Consider the following 22,210-nt stretch of genomic DNA (forward strand, 5'->3'; position numbering starts at 1 on the left):
ATGTACCTGAGTTTCATATCTGAATACTGGGAACCATTTTCATCAGCAGTGATGTCTCCCCTGGCAAGACTTTCTTTTTATTGTGCATCCATAGTTCATTAACTCTCTTCACTTTTACAACTGTATAAAATCATGAGGTCATCCTCTTGCTACACATTTGATATTATTGGAATAAAGGATAATATCTTACTTGTAGTACATGCTGGTTCTTCCTCTACAATTTATATTAATGGTTTGTTTATAATACAGAAAAAGATTGTGTAGTTATGATGTTGATACACCTGGTCACAGTGATGTGTGTTCTCCCATATCTACCCCTAGAATTATTTACTTAGTATAATAATTCAATGTATTCATAAAGGCAGAAATTATAATATACAATAATATAAATATACACAGTTGCATAATGATTTACAATATACAAGGTACTTTCATAACATTGTTCCATGTAATGCTAACAATAACACATTGCGTTAGGTGTTGTTATCCCATAAGAGTAACTGAAACTCAGTGATGTGAAGTAATTACACCCAAAGGCTCAACACTATTAAACGAGAAAGCTGTGATTTTTAGGCAGAACTTCTGATGTTCAAGTCCAGTGCTCTGTCTATGATGTCAGACTAGCATAGCAAAAATTTATATTGTCAGAAGACTAAAGGTTGAGCACTCAAATAAAGTGAAAGCATTTGTATGTCTTTCTTCTAGAAAATGGAGAATCCTTCTCATCATCAACTTGGGGTTTCTTTAAGTCCATCCTTATCAAAACAACTGGATTCTCTGCCAAGAAACATTAAGGCTGATTTGACAAGAATGACGAGGCACTTTAAGAGTTGATTGACTGTTAGTTCAAAGCTTTTAGAGCTTGCAAAAATTGCATCAACTATAAATGAAAGAAATGGAAGTAACTACACAAAGTTTCACAAGAAAGCCTGTGACATAAAGAACAAATGGCAGGAAGGTCAAATATGTGTATATTTTCCCAACAATTCTCTGATTTCTATAATATACAAGTTCATTTAGTCCTTCCACAACTTCCTCTCACACTCAAGAACCCTTTGATCATTGAGGGAAAAAATTGTTTTGTGTTAACTGAAGGACTTTCAGAAGACTTATTTAGCTAAGACTCATGTTAAGATATGTGCTTACATTTCTATATTGAAACTTACAATCTGAGGCAAATTGACCCTCCTGCAATAGGGTGTGGCAACACTGGAGACCAAGGAAAACAGATCTTTGAAGTTGACAGCATCTTGGCTGAAATCTGCAAGGTGAGTGGTAGAAACTTCTGCTATGAACCTTACTTTCTTGAGAATCAATGGTGACAAAAATTTTTTTTTCAAAATTGTTGTAATTTTTTTTTTTTTTTTAAAAGGTAGATTTTTCTCTCCATCTCTTTTCCCAAGAACATTTTGAACTACAGTGTGGGTTAGCATAACTAATAGAGGTTTTCACTGCTCTCCTGTTAAAGAAAGGAAAGCATACAAATTAACAAACAAGCTTTTATATATAGCTTTATGTAATCTCATAAAACTCTAGCTTTAAACTAATTTTTTAAAGAACACTCAACTTGGAATTTTCCTAATCTTTGCATTTAATTAATGGTAATTTATATTAGGATATTCTCTATCCTTTTCAGAAATGAAATTCTAACAAGAATGTTATAGTATAATCCTCATATTACTATAATAATAAAAAGCAATTGACAAGCTTAGTGTTAAGAAAAAATAACCAAGCTCAGGGTTAAGGAAATAACCTCTAAGTAGACGGTCAACCATTTAAATTGTAAGCTCGCACTGATTTCCAAGTTATATTATATTCATGATGCTAAGAATTTGGTGGTATAAAAACAGAATTTTTAACTGCCCTTACTGAGAGAAAAGAAAATGTGATTGGTGCCTAAGATGTAGAAGACTAATTTTACATGAATAAGCCATATTAAATTAACCAATTGTGACAGTTGAAATCAATGGTGATATTCTATATCTTTCTAAATATTTTTCATCTTCACCTACAATCATTTGAGCATATCTAGAATCCAACTATAAATGTTCAAACTTCAATAACCTAAAAATGTAAATGTTTAACATTCTTATCTATCAATCATTTGAAATTTCTCCTCTATGGTCTGATGCAACTAGAAGGCAGGTCAGGGTATTGCAAAGCTGTACTATTGATATTTGGGGCCAGATAATTCTTTCTTTTGTAGAGCTGTACTATGCATTGTAGGATGTTCAGTAGTATCTTGGCTTCTACCTAATAGATACCAGTAGCTCATTTTTTTTTTAAGATGTTACAACTGAAAATGTTTCCCATTATTGCCAAATGTGCCTTGAGTGGGTGGTGCAAAATTATGTCTGATTTAGAACTACTTAGGTTGAAACATAGATTTCTAGGGTTTCACTCCTTTTTAGCTTATGAAGATATTAAATTTTAAGGTGAGCAGACTTAATGACATATCCTAGATCACACAAATGATTAGAGGCAGAGGTGGAACCTAAATCCAGATCTTATTATTCCCATAGTGTTCTTCCCACTGCAGCACATTATATTTGAACTAGGGGCTCAGTGCACAAATGTGTGCATCTTGAAAGGAACTGTGGGCCGTGTGGCTGTGGTAGGCACAGGAGCAGGTCTTGGCCCATCCTCTGCACCCCAGCTCGGCCACTCCTGACACTGCCCACAGTGCTCTGTCTGCCAGCAGTCCCACTCGCACTGCCACTCCCATGCGCTGATGGCACTGGCCCCACTTGCACCCACTAATGGTGTGGAGTGATTGGGGTTAGCACTACCAGTGGGTGTGAGCAACGGCTGCTGCCCCAATTGCCCCTCAGGAGCAGGGAGAGGTGGAAGAGCCCTCAGGGCTGATCAGGGTCGGCAGCTGCTCTCACCAACTGATGATGCCAAGTGATTGGGATTGGCATCAGGCACAGCAATAGCAGGTGCGAGAGGAGGCTTTGGAGCCAGCTGTGGGTGCAAGTGGTGCTGGCTCTGGCAGTGAGTGCGAGCACCATGTGGGACCACAGTGTGTGGGAGCAAAGAATTTTTAGTAACCACAAGAGGCTTGCCCTAATGACAGCAACTGGTGCCCTCCCTTGGTCTAGTGCCCCTGCTTACCTGCTCCACCATCCTGCCACAGCCAACACCTGCCATGTTCTGTACATGTCCCCTTGGTGGTCAGTGCACATCATAGCGACCAGTCATTTGGTTGTTTGGTTGTTCTGGTTGTTCTACTGTTCGGTCTATTTGCATATTAGCCTTTTATTATATAGGATATTTCTTATAGAAGGAATATTCCACTGACCCATAGACACTAAATTCATCATCTAAGAACATCCTGAGAACATTGAGATCATGCCATCTGACTTGAGTCAAAAGGAACACTATTTATATGATTGAAATAGAAATATTTAAAAAGCTGTATTTGCTGTTATGGTTTAACCTTGCATATACTTTGGGTGATGATAACCAAATAACATCAAATTATGCATAGTATGTATAAAGTCATTGCAATGAGATCATTCTGTGTGACTCTCTTGTCTTCTGCCACCTTATTTGAAGCAGGAATATTTGTAAATGTCCTGAAAATTTAATATTTTATAACTAAGTATAGAAAAAATGTGTCTAGAAGGAACAATAAATTGAATTAACAATATGTCATGCCAGGAAATATGTGCATAAACTGTGACAGTGGCTGCCACCTTTGATTGGTCCCATTGGCCATCAAGGCAATAATGGAGACCATTTTCTTTCTCTAATGAGAGATTGCCAAGAAAGTACACTGCTACACAACCAGCTGTTTGAGGAACTAAAGAGGATGAAAAGAGAGTGAAAACAGATGGGATATATTTTGCATTTCCTACTAGATATGAATATGTACATAAGATATATTAGGGCATCTCTCCCACACATGTCTTTTTCTTGGCACATTATGTTAAACATTCATCACTTTCATATATTAACTTTATCTAAAAGTTATGTATGCCCTTTGTGTTTTAGACTCACCCCCTTCTTTATCCAATTTTTTACTGAGCCATTTATTTAAAAACTTGTTAATTTTTCATAAGACATTTTGTAACTTATGCTGCATGGAAAATGCTTTGTGTGAAGGGTACATTTGTTTGAAACAAAGTGTATGGTTTATGACTTGCTAACAATCCTGCTGGGCTTCAATATAGGTAGAATTCTAAATAGTTAAAAGTAGTTAAAATTGTCTTAGTGCCAGACTGAATATAAAAGTTTTAAAAGTAAATTTTAAAATTTGATGTGAAAGAAATATAGTAGTATGTTAATTTTTGTTGAGATGGAAAAATATAGAAAGAAGAAAAATAATTATAAACACAATCTACCTATATAAAATCTTAATATGCAAATTGATGGAATGGTGGAATGACCAGCAGAATGACTGGTCACTATGATGTGCACTGACCACCAGGGGGCAGACACTCAACACAGGAGCTGCCCCCAGTCTTGCAGGCTCTGACCAGTGGCGTTGGTGATGGGTGGGGTTGGCAAGTGGGCAGCACCAGGCTAGCCAAGGCAGGTGAATGTGGAGGCTCTGATCACCCTGCCAGTCACCCTACAGATTGGCCCTGATTGCCTGCCAGATCTAGAACTCTACCAGTGCATGAATTTCATGCACTAGGCCTCTAGTAGAAAATAATAATTGTACATAGTCTTCTCACTTGGATATTATGTTAATGTTCTCTCTATGTCTCTCACATACGGGTACACATATATACATATGTGTGTGTATATATATATATATATATATATGTTTCTATGTTTGCATATGTAGATATTTGGGGTTATATAAATACTTTTTTTTTTACATTGTTAATTATTAGGTTTTCATGTCCTTGATTATTCACAAATACATTCTATTTGTATAGAAATATCCTAACTTATTTTATTATTCTTCATTTTCCTATTCTTGAACTTGTTTCCAACTTTATTTAGATATTTTAGTATAAAATACTATATAATAAAATGATAAATTAATGATATAACTGCTTTTCTATCTCTATGTTTTCCTGGTTTATTATTTCCTATATGTCAAATGCTTGGTCAAAGGCCATAAACATTTATAGATTCTTGATAGATATTACTAGTTTGCTCTCCAAATAGATTTTTCAATTTAAATTTGCACCAGAGATATGGAAATAGATTTTTAATTTAAGCAAGAAATTTAATTGCTGAATAGGACTTAACATTTAAGAAAACAAGTGTTTCTTCATTTGAAAACCTCCACATCTTTGGCAGTCTATACATTTTGTTTGGTTTTTATCTTTTTAAATTTATTTTCTTTTATAAAAATATGCTTATAATTGATTTTAGAGTGAGAGAAAGGGGAAGGGAGAGATATAGAGAAACATCAATCAGCTGCCTCCTGCATGTCCCCTACTGGGAATCCAGCCTACATATAGGCAGGCACCCTGACAGGGAATCCCATCAGTGGCCTCTCAGTGCATGGGTTAACACTCAACCAGCTGAGTCACACTGGCCAGGGCTTTTTGTTTTTTTACATTCATTGCTTTTAATGAGTAGAGATGGATCAAAATTAAAAGAATTTGCCATGGGCTACCAAATAATTTCCAAATGAAAAATAACAAAATCATTAAAGATATATAAAATACTAAATATGAGAGGATGTTGGATATCATTGAGTTCAACTTTCTCTTTTATTCAAAAGTTGGCAATTTAGTAAGCAATTATTGTATGTCACCTCTGTAATCTAGTCGGGGAGACAAGAAAAGTGCATAATTAACTATAATACAATTCCATATATACTAAAGAAAATAATAGTCAAAATGCAATGAAACATATGGTTGTGGGGAATGTTTAACTTTTCTCTGGAAGATGGAGCCAGAAGAAACTTTGCAGAAAAGATCATTCCTTAAAAATGATATTTTTATTTTTTCAGAAGAGGGAAAACATTTTTCTGGGATTGAGGATCATTAAAGAGATCTAAGAAAATGAAATTATACAACTTGCTCAGATAATACTAGCAGTAAGGTATGATTGGAACATAGAAGACTGTAGATGTAGTTTTAATATCAATTTTTAAATGCCATCGTAAAAAGTTTTGACTTACTCTGTAGTCAAGTCTAGTCATTGAAGAGTTTAACTAGGGACGAAATTCTGTATTTGTATGCTGGTTAGGAGAAACTGGAGATAAGATGGTGACTATCAGCATTGTCCAAACTAGATAAGAGCTTAAACCATATGAAGTGGTAGAAAGACTACATAGTAAAGTGTATTTCCAGTCCTTCCTATCAATCAACAAGTATTGATTGAGCACAAACTAGGTTTCAGTATTCTCAATGTTAGGCATTCAGAGAATAGCAAATAACAAGTTATCCCCTATGGAGCTTCCATTTCTTTAAGAGAATTAAGGAATAAACAAGTTACTAAGTGTAAAAGACCCCAATCATAATGAGCACTATGGTCAGGGCACCCTGAGGAGCAGGGGAGAGTCTTCTTGGTTAGGATGGCATACAAGATGCAACAGGAAGTATGAGAGAAGCCAGCCATCTGAAGCGCCAGAGTTCCCTCACTTATAGAGGGGATGGGAAGTGAGAAGCCTGCCATTAAAAGACTTAAAGAAGTAGAACCATACTGGTAACTAATTGGAAAGGCTATATAGTGGAAGGGCTAGTCATATAGCCTTTAGAGTCAGAGGCCCTTGACTACAAATCCAATTTCTGCTCCTTACCCTTCTAAGCCTCAGCTTCCTCTATAAAATGAAAATATCAATGCACATATTATAGGGTTATTGCAAAGATTATATAAAGTAATATATGTAAAATGTAGCACAATGACTTCAGATAGTAAAAATTCAATGGAAAGTAGTTGCTATTACCACTGTGACCATTATCATCACCATCATCAGGATCAGGGATAAATTGGGCCTTTTAAGTTTTTATTTTAGGTGACTGAGAAGTGAAATAGGCACTCCAGATAGGAGTATTTTGTGGTGTTCAGATAGTGAATCTGTTTTGAGGGAGCTATAGGAAATCCAGTGGAAATTTGGATCTAGAGGTCAGGACAAAGGTGAGCATATAAATCACTGGCTTTGCCCAATAAAGATATATATAAAAATCAAGGTGACGAAACTGGAAATTTAGCTTTTTCATAAGGGTAATAAACTTTTTAAAGAAATAATATTTTGAAAAAAATTTCTCTTAATAACTTGAAACATACCTCCAATTTTCACTCAGTAGCCCTGGGGTCAATCTTTCGGGAAATATGCAGAATAAGAATGATCACTTCCAAATCATAGCCTTTCAAATAAATATATGAAAAAGTATGTTTGAATCCCCAGTCTTTCTCTAGGAGACATGATCACAAGTATTTTAATCTTCCCTCAGACATTGGGGTTTTTATATCCTCTCATCATTCTAATTGCTTTTTGGATGCAATTTACTTTGTTTTTGCCTAGAACTAACACAATATTCAAAATGTGATTTGAACACCTAATTAGTTTCAACATACTTTTTTGTCTGTCAAGTCCTTTATGATCTTAATTCTATCATGTAGCATATTAAGGAATTCTTCCAACCTTGTGCCATATATTATTTTGATGAGTATGATTTATAAATCTTTAGCCAGGTATTGAACATTTCCTGCTTGTGACTAGTAGTAGATGTGAAACCCTTGGTTCACTTGAGAATGGCAAGTTGTTGAGCTTTAAAAGGTAGAGAGAAAGTGACTATGAAGAAGCCAAAAGGAACTAAAAATAGAAGATGGAATAAAAACTATTTGATATCGAGGGTGGAAGATATAAAATCTTGGATATTTTTGGTAGGATTTATTTGGGACCACTCCTATAATTTCTCCTTACTGCTGTAGTTGATGATGATGATGATAATGATGATGGTGATGATAATAATAAAAATAATATTAATATTGTAGGTCAATGGGCACTTAATCTTGTGTCAGACACAATGATAAGTGCTGAGACTCACTTAATTCTCACAAAAAACTTCAGGGGGAAGCAGTATTATTATTTTAACCCCCCTTTTTTCAAGTGAGGAATTTAAACTTCAGAGTAATTAGGTAATGTGCCCAGAGCCACACAATTAGAAAATAAATGAATCTTGGATTTGAATCCAGGCAATATAATTTAAAAGACACTATATTATACTGCTTCACTGCATGACTATTAATTAGTATTTTCCGGCATATAAGACGACCCCTAATTTTTCAGTTAAAACATAGGTTTAGGCCTATATTCGCTGTATAAGACTACCCCCACTTCTGAGGCAACACCAGTTCTTTTTTTAATAGACCACCTCTCTGACTCTGGCCAATCTGAGCAGGCTTTTTACTAGAACACAGTGTAGCTTTGGGGACAGAACATGTATAATTTGCATGCATAAAAAGCCTGCTTGGATTGGCTGAGTAAGAGAGGCGGTCCGAGCAGCCTTGCAGTGATTGGTGCGGGATCAAGTTGGAAAATTCATTTAGTGGCATGTTGAGACGTTTTTCGGGATATACTCAGCGTATAAGACGACCTCCGATTTTCGGTTGACTTTTTTTCATTTCAAAAGTTGTCTTATATGCCAGAAAATACGGTATAACTTTTCAGTCTATATAATTTTCTATACCAGTTACCTTTATTTTAAGATTCCCCCCCCCCCCCAAATAAATATATTATTACTGGGTGCATAAAAGTGATTAGAAAACAAAGTTAAGATGATTCTGAGCAGCGGGTTAGGCTCACTCACTAGCTAAGTTATTCTTCTGACATACCAGTGTCACAATAAACTTGAGCAAAAAATTAAAAAATGCAATGACATGAATCTTCAGAATGTCCTGAATAGTAAAAATTAATATGTAAATACCAAAGGATGAATGTCTCCATCATTGGTAGGGCAACAGAATATATTTAAGTTATTGATATAAAGACTTTGCCTTAAAAATTTTTTCTTAATCTTTATATTTATGCATCATGGTTTGGATTGTTGAGGCGAAATCACTAGGGCCTCCAATGACCATCAAACTCAGACAGGGGATATAACCAAGTAACAAATATTCTATTGATATTTGATTGTATTAATAGAGTCCAATAAACACTCAATATGTAGTCAAAGATTTAGTGTTTAAATGGATCTATTGACATGTTTAAATATATCAACTCACAAAATTTATAAGCATTTTTTATAAAAATAAATTGGAGAAATCTGAAACTTTTATGAATATGAGCAATGCCACTTTGCTATATAAATAATCAAATGTATACATACCTTTTAAATGTCAATAGTTAGATTAGAGAAATTTTTTCAAGATCTTTTTATATGGATACCCTATTTAATTGAACAAAATGAGAAGCAAGTGATGATCCAGGGCTTTAAAAAAATAAAAATAAAACTTCTGCTGAACTGAGGAGAATGACATTCAAAATGCACATAAAAAAGTTCCTAGGTAGAATTTAAATAAATTCATTATTTTACCCCCCCCACCCCCTCCAAACTCCCCTAAATAGTCTGACTATACTGTGGACCCATCACTTGACCAACTTTCTATGCAATTAAAATCACATGCCTTCAAATCTATTGGTAGGTAGAATGTTTTTAAGATTCCTTCCTATTCCTAGCTTTATCTTTTTATACTTGTGTAACTTAAAAATGACCTGGCAGAAGTTTTTTTTTTTTCTTCTTCTTTAAATTGCTTTGCCAAGTTTCAGCTTTGAGCACATTTTTATGACTGATTTATTAAACCTGAAAACTAGAAGTTTATAATGGAAATTCTCTTAAAGCCTTAACTCTAGCATTGCTAGCAGGTACTCTGAAGAATGGGAACACTGATGGGCTCTCAGCGGAGGCATTTCTAGAACACCACTTAAAGAATTTGGTCACGTGTTCATTTATTTATTTTTAGGTGAATAATCTTCAACCATTCTAGCAGGAATTCTTGTTCTGTTGACAGAAAGGAAGTGCATAGAAGTCTGGCTATGAATCATACCTTCTGTTGTCATTATTAATTTTAAGGATACATTCAAAGGAGCTTCCTCTACAACATTGCATGCTGGGAAAAGGAAAAATAATAATAATATAGGCTTATCTTTTAAGCTGACTGAGGAGATTTATTGCAAATAAAATGATTCCAAATTGACTAGGGAGATTTATTGGAAATGAAATTATTAGAAATCCTTATTCCTTTTTAAGATTTTTGGAAATTATACCTAATGGAACATTTTTTGCTTCAGTTTCAGAAATACAAACTTCTGGCATTGCTCATCATTAGAATTTTCCCCTGAAGGCTTTGGCTTTATTAGCAGCTTAAGAGTATATTTAGCACTGTCATATGTGAAAGCTCTTCACTCTGTTAAACTAATATGGGATAAAATGTCTTTTTTTACAGTGTTGCTCATTCATTATATAAAAATGAAAGCAACTACCTCAGTGTGGATCCAGAGCGACTAACTATTTTTATGACAAAAGAGGGGTGACAATACATATCCCGTAGGCACACGAGAGTATTATATAAGAGTCATTAGTATAATTGATATCCATAGAAAGAGTGTTTTATCCAACATGATTAAAATGTGCAATACATTATGTAGGTTCCAGTGTTCCAGCTGCTATGTTGTAATCTTTCCTTTGATAGATATCTAGTGAAAAATAAAATTATCCTCGTTACAAAGATAATCTTCTACTACTTAAGGCTGTGAGACTGTGAGACAGTTGCATGCCGCAGTCTTCAGCCATTTACATGCGATTTTGCTTGTGTGTTGTGTTTTGTTGTGGGTTCCTCAACCACCGAGAGACAGGTAGAAAAGGTCTCTAACATAAGATTTCTTTCCTGGTGGACTAGGAAAAAGCCTGGGTTCTAATTCTATTATATTCTATCACCTTTAAATGCCCACAGTAGTGGTCCAATCAGAAAAACGAATCATGGAGCCCCAAATTTTAAATTGGTTTCAAGTTTGAGTAACTTCTTAGAGGCAAATGACTCAATTATTTTTAAAGGGTGTTTCTGTACACAACATATGCATTGATTGATTCATTCCTTTTAGAAGTGTTTATTGATTACCTACTCTGAAATAAGAGCTTAACCAGGTGCTGGGACCAATGGAACCACAAGCCCATGGATTTCATTTTAAATAGTGAGTCCAAGAAGGAAAAACAGGAGGGTATTAAGCAAACCTTGTCTTTCCTGTTCAGTCTTCAGAACCACCACTATTGAAGCATAGAGCTAGCACAGCAGATAACATTGTATGGATAGAGCATTCAACTCAAAGAAGTGAAAGCAGGCTATACTAGTATACACTACTACCCCAGTGTATACTAGCGTCTCTGATTTACTGTCATTTTTTCCCCTTTCACATATATGTGTGATAATAGTAATGTTAAAAGCTGTGAAAAGGTCACAGGCAACATATCCCAGTAAGTAGTCAGTGGCTAAAGAAGCAGTATGTCTGGTTCTTAATTATGTGCCCTATCTGCTGGGTAGTGATTTTTCAATTGGTGTGCCTCAAGAATTTTTAAAACATGCAATACCTGCCCTGGCAAGCGTACTCAGTGGTTAGAGCATTAGCCTTCCCACCCAAAGGTCTCAGGTTTGATTCTCGGTCTAGGGCACATACTTGGGTTGCCAGTTCCCTACCCCCTGGTTGGACCTGTAGGAACCAACCAACCAATCAATCTCTCTCTCTCTCTCTCTCTCTCTCTCTCATTCCCTTCCTTCCACTCTTTCTGAAAAAGCAATGGAAAAAAATATTCTCAGGTGAGGATTAACAGCCACCCTCCCACCCCCACACACGCGCGCGCGCGCGCGCACACACACACACACACACACAAATAAAAAAACACACCATGCAATATCTGACTATTTAGTCAGGGACATTGACCTCTTTCCCTTAGATTGTCAAATAAAATAATGACAACAGCCAACACAACAATAGTTGTTCGGTGTGAATGAATCTCAATTATACTTTCTTTTTTTGTCACATCGGCAAAAAAAGAAAATATATTTTTTGGTGTGCCACAGAATTCTAGTAATTGGTTTATGTGTGCCATGAGGTGAAAAAGGCTGAAGATTTCTATGCTAGGGCAAAGAAGTCTGTTGGAAGCCTGATAATCAGAAGTTCCACTTTCTTCTTTTCAACTGATCTACAGTATTGTGAAGAGACACAAATGAAATAAAATATATGAAACTACTTTGTAAACAAACCATAAAGTGCTTCATAGGTTTTGATGCCATTTTAATTTTTGCCCACTACCTTTTGTAAGTTGAAGGCCTTTTCTATAAATAGGGGATACGGTCTTGCTGCCATCTAAGCTACAAATGTGCTTCCAGGGGACGAGATAGCAACTGGTTTTTAGGATCTGAGATCTCAAGAAATGTTGAAATAATAAATAACTTAAATTTATGTGAGTGAATTGCTCAGTAATTATGTGATCTTGTCAGTTTTTTGATACTAACGTATAATAGTAAGACATCGATGTTTGAGAAGGTAAACTAAAAATAAGAGGAAATATTAGAGCAACCACATGTGTAGATCATATCTTTATAGGATGAAATAATAATGGACCAAAATGGATATCAGGGATATTGATTTTTCTTTACTTGCTATTCATTTGCCTGTACGTGATTACATGCTTTTATTTGTGAATAAGATAGTAATGACATGGTATTGTATTTCTTTTGCTTCCCAAGATGGTCAGATTCCTTTAGGTTGTTAGTTGCCATTATTACTTCCACAGTCTCCCCCCACTTCTCATATCTTATTCTTTCCACAGTGCTAGAATAGCTTGCTGGTTCACCCACCCACCAACTCCAGGACCATTCCAGCCTTCTCTCTCTTCAACTTTCCTTTCTGATAGTGTCTCTGTCCTTTGTAGTCCCCAAACAGAGTAACTTGTCTTCCATACCAGTATTATGAAAAGTGACTTTATCCCATCTATTATTTCTTCATCATTGTCCCCAGTAATTTTCTGTTATTGCTGTTGTGTGCTGGTCCACACGATGTCTTCTTGCACCTTGAGATTTCCTGGGAGAAGATTTCAGAATTTTCTGCACATCCTCCTTATTACAAAGATTCAGATATGCCTGCGGCCTTTTAAGTTACAGTGGTGAGATTGTGGTTCTAACACTACATAAATATTGCTATTATTAGCTAGAGTAATAATAATAGATGAGGATAATAACAAAGACTTGGCATGGTCTTTTCCTCAGAGTTTTCAATGTTTCCACCGGCACAATTGGCCATATCGTTTAGTATACCAAGAAGATACGAGATCGTTGGGGAGCCATTATCAGCCTCTGTAAGAGCCTTTTCAAATCCAGTGCTTATTGTGTATGTTATGAATAAGAGAGCACAAAAATTATGCATGCGGGGCCAAATCCTCATCTTGCTCTGGACCCCCATGGACCTCTCTTTGAAGTCAATAGGAGCTCAGCAGGGGGTGAAACAAGATGAAAATTTGGAAAAGAAACGTGAAGAAAAAGGGATAATTTCCCCTTACCATATCATCATTTGGTGTGCGTTAAATGCTCACACAGTGCCTAACCCCAATTCCTTTTTACTTCAGTCTCAATAAAATTGCATGACAGACTTTTTGTGTGGGCCTCTGTGTATATTCTGTAGGTCATTTTCAATAGGAAGAGAATTGGATAACTTCAATTACTCTCCGGTAAGCTGTTATTATTGAACTGAGCCCAAAAGTGCTTTATTTTCAATAAAAAAAAATCATATAATACAACTTTAATGCAAATGCAGGTGCTATAGGTTTTCAAAGATTTTCCTGAAAGGATATTTTTCACTGGCCCAAATGATTAACAACTCTTTTTCGTGCCCTTGTTTTCATTCAACTAATTCTTAAAATCATTGTGTGTATTGAGGGAGGCCTAAAACAAAGGTGTGCTCTCCCAGGGAAACACTGTTTAAAATCAACAATCAGTGTTTGTCTCTGCATTCTAATATCCACCCCCCTCTTAGGATTTGAATTGTTTTGTACACACAATGGCAAATGAATGTCCAGACTGGAACTTTGAAAAAACAAACAAATATTTATTTGCCTAGGAACTAGATGTCACACCTTCTAAATCCAGGGGGATGCCACCCTTTGTCAAACTGGCCCCTGCCTTCTGAATAGGGCCTACCCTTAGAAACTTGACTTGGAAGATAAAGCTCACCTAGGTCTTCACACCATTCTCTCTCAGGAAGAAGACAAACTCCACCCGCATTTCCTACCTGGATGTGTGTTGATGAAATGTCCTGTAACTTAAGACCATTAATATTCATGGGACATCTAACATAATTCAGATGGTCTATGATCTATGATAGTAAACAGTATCATTTATATTGAACCTTAAAAATATTGACAAAGACAAGTTCCTAAACACTGATGAAACCGTGTATTTTGTGTTATGATTTCTTGGTTTTTATACTTGGTGCGGTTTTTCAATTAACTGCTCTGTATTCAGAGCAATTATTCATTTATTATAGTCAGTTTAGATATGGTAAAGATTAGAGGAGTAAAACAAATCATTTTAGTGACACTGGCTAGTGATACATGGTTATTATTCTGATTTCTTATTTATTTATTTTTTATTTGGCTCGTGCATGACAGGATTTATAGCACCTACTTTTGAATGCTACGTTTTTTTCCCTTCCCAGTCTCTATTTTTATGGCTTTAAGTAAGCAAAAAAACAGCCATAAGATTTGAACTGCAGTTACCTATCTGATTTATCAAACGATACATACATGTGTAGAAATACTAATTCACACACAAACACACACACACACACACACAGATATATTAAAAACATTTTTCCATCAGTGATAAAATTTTTCTCGGTTATATGAAATAAGAACCTGGTCTTTTTAAAGTGTGAAGATTCCCCGAAGTGTTAAAGACAGAGCTGAATTTATGGAGTCCATAAATGAGGCATCAATATGTGAAGAGTCTCATAAGACATAGCATGTGATTTTGATGCAAGTAAACCAAGGTGAGCACCCACAGCTGGCATTTGGGAGGTAATGGGACTGAGCCCGTGCTCTCTGCCAGCCTTGGAGTGTGGTGTTCCCGGGGAGCCGCAGCGCCTTGTCCTGCCTGGAATGTGTCACTTGGCTTCTGAAGGGGTTTGATTTTTAAGAAGTGCCTTAGACTTTGGCAAAGTTTATTTTATGCATTATGCATAAAAGTTGTCATCAGGATTTAACAAAGCATTTTGCACAGAAAGATTAGAAATAAAATCTCTGCACACCATCATGATTTGGATGGTTGGTTTCTTTACATGGTGTGAACTTAAAAAAACATAGCATCTATCTTACCCCTTTCCCCAAATTCAAAAGATGAAAAAGCTCCACAGTGAGGAGAACTGTAATGTACAGCATGGAGCAGCTGACTAATGTCCCCTCTCCTTGCCCCCCCCCCCCCCCCCCATTTTAGCTACTATTCTCTGGTTTATTGGTTGTAACAGTAATCATTCTAAATCCAACAGAGCTACAACATTTAGACAAGGAATTGCCAGGTCCAATAAGGCATTCCAGGTATTTCTTATTAGAGAAGTGAGGGTATTGAAGGAGACAATCTATTCTCTATGTTTGTTTTTTAATGTGTAGGCACCTCAGTGAAGTAAAAACAGTGTTTGTGGATGAAGAGAGGAGATGATGTTTGGATTTTCAGCTTCACATGGCCATTTTACAATGTTTTCTATATTTTAACACTAGATTTATGTCAGTTCCTTTCCCTTCCATGTTTTAAATGAAGAATGAATTCCACGAGAGTAAGCAGTACCAGGAAGGAGCTCCTTGTATAACCAAGCTCCTAGGAGGACAATCCTGAAGAATTCTATTTTAAAAAGGAATATGCAAAAAGAGTAGTATCTTTAAAAAACAAACAAGAAATGGACTAATTACATCTTGAAACTTGACATGTCTCTTCTGAAATTAAATTGAGCGTCCTGACTTCTAATTCCTCTCCCTCTGCTCCCGTGCTCGGGTCCAGTTGTGGGTGTTCCCATTATGTGTGTGTCTTTACAAGAGCAGCCCACCAGTGGCATTATTGAGGCCAGTTCTCATAGCTGCTGGTACGTTAGTCAGGCTTTTTATTTCTATTTTGGGGGCTGTCAGTATTGCCGAATTTAGGGTGCCGACTTTGGAAATCCACTTTTTCTTTAAAGCCATAGCAGTGCAATAGCAAATGAGTGAGAGCATAACCCACAGAAACCCTGATTCTTGCTCTTTCCCAGTCACTGGAGTGTCTTAGAAGTGTTGTTTCAGGTAGTAATTTTTTAGTAATGTCATTGCATATTATTATTATTTTTTGCTCCTCAGACTTCAGTGGCTTTTTCAGCACTGGAAAAGTTTTAAAAACACATATATAACTTGCTCTTTTATTTTTGCCTCCTCACTTCCAGGAAAGTTAATTGAAACTGATTGGTTTTATTTGCTGATTTACCAAGTTCCACAAAGCTGGGAACAAATAAAGAAACATTAGATTTCCACTGTATGCATTAGTTTTTTTTTAACTCTATTCCTCTCTGCTTGTCTTTTATCCACAAACCATTAGAAAAAAAAAAGAACACCAATGTATGAATAAGAGGAGAAAATTGAATTGAAGGATCATAATCATAATAATAATGCTTTGCACTTGCATAGATCTTCAAATTTTTTCAAGTATATTCATTTCTACTATAATTGGATTCCCCTAACAGCCCTTTAAAATAGGAAGGAAGGAAAAGAACACTTATTGAGTGTGTTCTGTACAAAGTACATTTACCACATTATCTCATTTAATCCTTGCTATGGTGCTGCTGAGGTAAGAATTATTTCTCCCAGCCTGAGGAAGAAACCTGAGGGAAAAGAGGGATTTGTCTAGCCAAAGTGGTGAATCCTGGGTTTGAACCTTGCTCTGTGCGGCTCATAGTTCTGTCCACATCACAGATGTCAGTGTGTCATTTTATGGTCATTAAAATTTGAAATACGGATAAGTGATTTGCTTATAGTGATTCAGCTAAGCTAATGCCACCAACCAGGCCTTGTTCATTTGTTTCTTGGCTTATGTACTTTCCACCCTTCTACCTGCCTCTGATGATCTGTCAGAAGTCAACAATGCCTTCCTATCCACATTGATTCCTCAGTTTCTCAGTATGTGGACCACTCCCTATTGCTAAGGGCACCTTTAACAGACTACTACAGAGATAGTGACAGAGAGGCAGAATCAGCAGGGGTGGGGTGAGAATCAGCCTGGATTATACTTGTCTTTGTGGATTGCATTATTTCGGGGTGAGTTTTATGTTCCATTTGAGTCAATTTTGCATTGCAGCATAGCATAGCTAATATTTTTGTGAGTGCTGACTCTAAAAATCAGATCAATACAATGAAACTTTAAGCCAGTGATTTTAATGTGAATGTCTTAATACTCTGCACCAGAGTTGATATTTTAAACCTGATATATTAGAAAGAATAAATGCATCAGGAGAGCACTAATGGAAAAAGAGTTGAAATCAGGTAAACCTGATTTGGATAATAATCAGTCAGTTGATTAGTCCGTAACATGGAGGCTGGTACAGGATTGTATTTTGTCCGTATCATGTGCCTCAGAGACATCATTGGCTATTACGTTACAATAACACCTTCTGCTGTTTAAAGCACTGTCACACTATTAGTTCATGCTTGAAGTGCAAGGATGGCAGGCCATTTGACTCTTAGGATACCCTTCTTTTTACCTCATAGGAGGCAGGTTTTAAAGGAGCATCTGAAAGGAGAAGGAGGTGAAATGCTGTTGTTTATTAAAAAACAAACAGTTCCCTGTTTTTCTGTTTCTTTCTTATGCCACATGGCACCATCCTCCCACTGCACATTGCTCAGGACCCTCCTTGGCCACATCCCCTGTTTTCCTTTCCACACTTGACTCCTACTGCTTCAGGCAGGACTTAACCACTTCAGTTTAATAGCTTCCGGACTGGTCCTTCTCACCCAATTATGCCTGTGAATGCCAGGCACCCTTCTGAAGCTTAGGTAGACATCGCTGCCCACTGAAACACATGGTGTGGGCTCTAATGTCTACAGAACAAGGTAGAGATTTCACAGCCTGGCTTCCAAAGTTTTTATGATCAGTGACATCTTGGGAGAGTAGTAGGGAAACATTCAGGTTTAGTAGGCTGAAGAGTTCTGCAACGTAAGTGTTTTTACATTGAGCATGTTACTTATCCGGTCTAAGCCTCGAATTCCTCACTGTGGTGGGAGCAAAGTGAAAAGATGTATGTAAGGCACGCACCACAGGGCCTGCCTCCCTCAGTTGTTATTTACCAATACGCTAATCACATCTCTCTCGGTCCATCATATTTTGAGTATTAAAAATGTGATAGATTTCGTGTTGAATCCCTTCATTGTTCTATATCACTTATTGAGATTATATCATGATTATATTCTGTAATTGAATGTATTATGACCTTTACATAGATAAAAAGACTTGGGTTTAGAGAGCGTAAGCAACTTGCCTAAAATCACACAACTAGTTACTGCCAGAGTCTGAATTAAAGCCCAGGTCTCCCTGACTGCAGACCTGAATCCCTACACTAGAGCACCTTTCCATTCATGCCTCTATGCCTTTGCCCACGCACAGTCTACAATGCTTTTTGCCCCATTTCTTGCCTATGACCATTTTTCATATGCTTGAAGGCCCAGGTTAATTGAGAGGTGGAAAAGAGAAGAGGCAGAGACATAGGCAGGAAAAAAAAAAGAGATAATAGGAGTAAACATGATTGTTAGAGAGCCAACAAGATGTTTTAAATCATTAATTTTGTATGTTTATCTTAATAGCATTTTGAATTGAAGTTGTTTCATAGATATAGGTATTCTTTGAGAATGATAAACTCTTTGTGGACCCCAATTTATAATATACTAGAGGCCTGGTGCATGAAAATTCATGCACTGGAGGCAGGGGGCAAGGGGAGGGGTCCCTTCAGCCCAGTCTGCCCCCTCTTATAGTCTTGGAGCCCTCAGGGTTGGTAGGCAAACCAGTGATCAGGTGAAGGCCATCACACCTCTTCTGCTGCCACTGCTGGCAGCACAAGTCTCAGCAGGTCCTGGTTACCTGAGCCAGGGGCAGCCCTGGGTAGCTGGGCAGCTGCCATCTGAGGCTTGCTTGTGCCTCAGGCCAGCTCGAGGCAGTTGGAGGGCTGAGAGGACTGGGGGTGGGGCTGAGGAGACTGGATGCCACTATCTTATGGCTGTGGGTGCTGCCATATTTGAGGATAGGGCAGTCAATTAGCATATTTTCTCCTAATTAGCTGTGGGTGCCACCATCTTTGTGATGGCGTCAAGGTCAATTAGCATATTTCCTCTTTATTAGATAGGATTGCTAAATATATTCTGATGCTCACTATATAGAGACTCAGCTCTGTCAGGGCCCATGCTGGAATTCCCTTTCCCAGGGACAGGCATCTTAATAGAATGGAATGTCAAGATGTAGGAACATATTGAGAAGGGATTTGTTCCTTTGTGTGAAACTAAGATTTATGTTACAAGGGATCACCAATTGGCAGTGGGAGAGGGCCTGCCAGCAGGACCAGAGCTGGGAGACTGAGTGTGACTGGGGAGTGGAGGGCAGTGGGGACTGGGAGAGGTATGGCAGGCAAAGCGGGTTTGATTGGCTGTCAGAGGGGTACACACAGTTGGCAGGTAAGCACCAGAGGGCAGATAGACAATAAATTAAGTAAGGCTACAATCATTTGGGGGACCATTAGATGTTTGAATGGTATTCTCATGTAAAAATATTGGAACAACTGGCAGTAAAAAGAACACTAGAGCTGGTTTCTAGTCTTGGCTAGGGTACCATTGGTTTGACACTAACTATGTGTAAGACTAACTCTCTGTATCTGTACAGTGTTAATATTAGAAGAGTATCCTGGCTTACTTCACAGGATTATTGTGAAATGGAAGTAATAAGGGATATGTAAGGAGATTACAATCTGAAAACCAGTTTATGGTTTTCCATAGTGTTTTTACAGGTGCAAAGAATTGCTCTTCCTATTAATGAAGGATAGGTAACAGTATGCCTATGAGTAGCTTCTGGTTGAGTTGTGGTGATATGGCACCCACATAGTTAAGAAGGAGAGACCATGGGGCTAAAATGGGAATTCATAGGACAAAGAATTCACTGTAAAGCAAGAATGCTCATTGTCAAAGAAACTTCAAAATGGAAGGTGAGACTGGAGGAACTTTGAAGAATGCATTGCAAGAGAGTTAGAAAAGATTAGCGATGGGCCCCAAGCTGTGAGGAATGTTGGCAGGACAGATATAGCCTAGACTGTTTGAAGTAAAGGGCCCATGTCAGAGCGGTGGGAGGGAGAAGAGGCTGGGGAGGCCTTGGGAATCAGGCCCGTGTCTGTGATAAAGCACTGATGTGCAAGGAGTTCACTTCTTCCATGAACACAGCCTGGAGCCCTCAGCATGGGTCCCCCAAGAAATTTAATTCATTCTCTTCTCCTTTGTTACATTCTCTTGGAGTTTTTGTCAGGAGAAAAATTAGTATTATATATTTTCTAAAGCTAGAAGTTAAAGTTCTATCAACTCAGTGTTTTGTACAAAGAAAAAGATGATATGAATATTTGATATGGGGCCAAAAGAGGTCTTACAGATTAAGCATTATAAAAACCTTAAAGTCCCCTGAAAACTAATTTTTGAAGGCCTATTAAATTGTGGTGAGAGTCCTCATTGTTCATATTCTATTGTAATTCTTGAGCTGCAATTTAGAAAAGCAGTGGGCAAGGCAATTATACAAATAATAATCATTGGCTCAAGCTTTTTAATGATAAAAAGATGACTTGATTCTCTGAAAAAGTGAACAGGCAACATTTCTCATTGCTGTTAATTATAATTTAAGACAGACTCAATTTTGTATTAGTCACAGATGTTTCATTTCTCAGTTCATATATAATGTGGTACATGGAATATCTCCAAAGAGATTTTAGAAGTGTTTGCAGTCTTGTCCATCTCTCTACCACTTGGTGTGGTCTTTTCCAAAAATCATGACATTTGGAAAGAAACTTAGAGAAGTTTTGAAGACATTTTCAAGACATTTTGTTTTCAATGATCTCTAAAAATATTCCTATTGAAAGTGAAAATTGGAAACATGTTCTGAAAAACAAAATCAAAATGTATATTGTGTCTTTGGAAAGCCTGGTTTTGGGAGTGGCTAGGCTGGGTTCCAGTTGTGTGGGGGGTGAGGGTGGAGGCACAAATGCAAAATTTCTGAATTGATGTTAGTCAGGGAAACCTTTGAGAAGCTCCAGTATTCCTACTGCTATTAAGCAAAACTGTATTTCAAATAATTAGACCAGGCATCTAGTTTCCAAATTATTCCACTATGGATTATTCTAACCAGGGAGAACTTATCAGTAGAACAAATCATTCGTGAAATTCTGATAGTTTTGGGAATATTCCAAGACATGGCAGGTTTGGAATGCAAACCCTGAATGAGGCTGGAGATCTTGGGTTGTATCTAAAGATTGTTGAGAATTAAAACTTACCTTTTTGTCAGATTAGTCATAAAGACAATTTGAAATACAGTAATACACATACTTTCTGCTATAGTCAAATGGTGCTATGTGAAAAGTAAAATAGAATTACCCTAAGCACATTACAGGAAATTTTTTATTAGATTATATTGATAAAAGTTGGAGTTACATGATATATGACAAATCTTTCACCAAAAGAAAAAGTCATATGGAAAGAATATAAAAAACATAATCAAACATTTTACATTTAAAATGAGCATATATAAAATATTTGTTGGCAAGAACAATATAATTGTGAAACCTTAATTATGGGCAGGCTTGCAAAGTTTTAAAAATATTGTGGTGTAGTGGGGGAGACAGCAACCAGGAAGTAATCAATGAATACAGTGAATTTCTAAGAGCTAAGTATCACAAAGGAAATTATAGAACTAAGTGATTTTGGAAGAGGGAGTGGAACAGTGAGCAGCTTTAACTAGTGGTCAGCCTCCTCTGAGGAGCCATTCACACTGATACTGAGAAGGAGCACAGACCTTAGGTTTCTTTGACTAACATCAATTCAGAAATTGTGCATTTGCAACAAATTTTTTACTTTCAATCTTTATATATACATTAACTTTTCCCCAAAAGAAGGCATGTGAATTTGTGTATTCAAACTTTGTATTTTATGTTATTCACATTATTCTCTGAAATCCATCTGTAATATCCAAGGTCAATGAGGTTTAGGTAGCTAATCTT

At 36.9% G+C, this 22,210-nt stretch overlaps 1 long non-coding RNA gene across 1 annotated transcript in view; it reads right to left on the bottom strand.

Moving 5' to 3' along the window:
- Positions 1-15,929, bottom strand: part of LOC118723969 — a 29,684-nt gene extending 13,755 nt beyond the window's left edge. The window contains exons 1-2 of the long non-coding RNA XR_004989441.2: positions 15,919-15,929; positions 4,145-4,156 (exon numbers count right to left, since the gene is read on the bottom strand). This is a non-coding gene — a long non-coding RNA (uncharacterized LOC118723969). The remainder of the gene's footprint in view (positions 1-4,144; positions 4,157-15,918) is intronic.
- Between the last annotated feature and the right edge of the window lie 6,281 nt (positions 15,930-22,210).

The sequence above is a fragment of the Pipistrellus kuhlii genome, unplaced genomic scaffold (genome assembly GCF_014108245.1).
Source record: "Pipistrellus kuhlii isolate mPipKuh1 unplaced genomic scaffold, mPipKuh1.p scaffold_m20_p_2, whole genome shotgun sequence".
NCBI lineage: Eukaryota > Metazoa > Chordata > Mammalia > Chiroptera > Vespertilionidae > Pipistrellus > Pipistrellus kuhlii.